Below are 406 nucleotides of genomic sequence, written 5' to 3'. Positions count from 1 at the left end.
AAAAAAAGTCTAAACTGATAAATGAAAATAGATGAACAACTATATATTATATATTCAACATGCCTCTTACGTAGTTACGTGTGCAAGTTGATTACTTGACCTCTATATAATAAACTTGAATATCAAATTAAAAAAATATGTTTTATCCCAACTAAAAAGTTAAGCAAATAGATGAATTGTACATTTATATTTATATATTATATTATTATATACTAAACAATGATGCATCTGCATCATAAATCATATTAACCTTATATGAAAATTACTCTTATGAAACCCGATCTGCTAATACAAGGTCGAAGAATTAATTATTGTAGCTTTAAACTATATTAAATACGGAGTAGCTAATGGCCATGTTTGGTAAATAGTTGTTAACTGATAGCTTTTAGCTAATTGCGTTAATTAG

This window comes from Ipomoea nil, unplaced genomic scaffold (assembly GCF_001879475.1).
Source record: "Ipomoea nil cultivar Tokyo-kokei standard unplaced genomic scaffold, Asagao_1.1 scaffold1026, whole genome shotgun sequence".
Lineage (NCBI taxonomy): Eukaryota > Viridiplantae > Streptophyta > Magnoliopsida > Solanales > Convolvulaceae > Ipomoea > Ipomoea nil.
Note: the sequence above shows the minus strand (reverse complement) of the source record.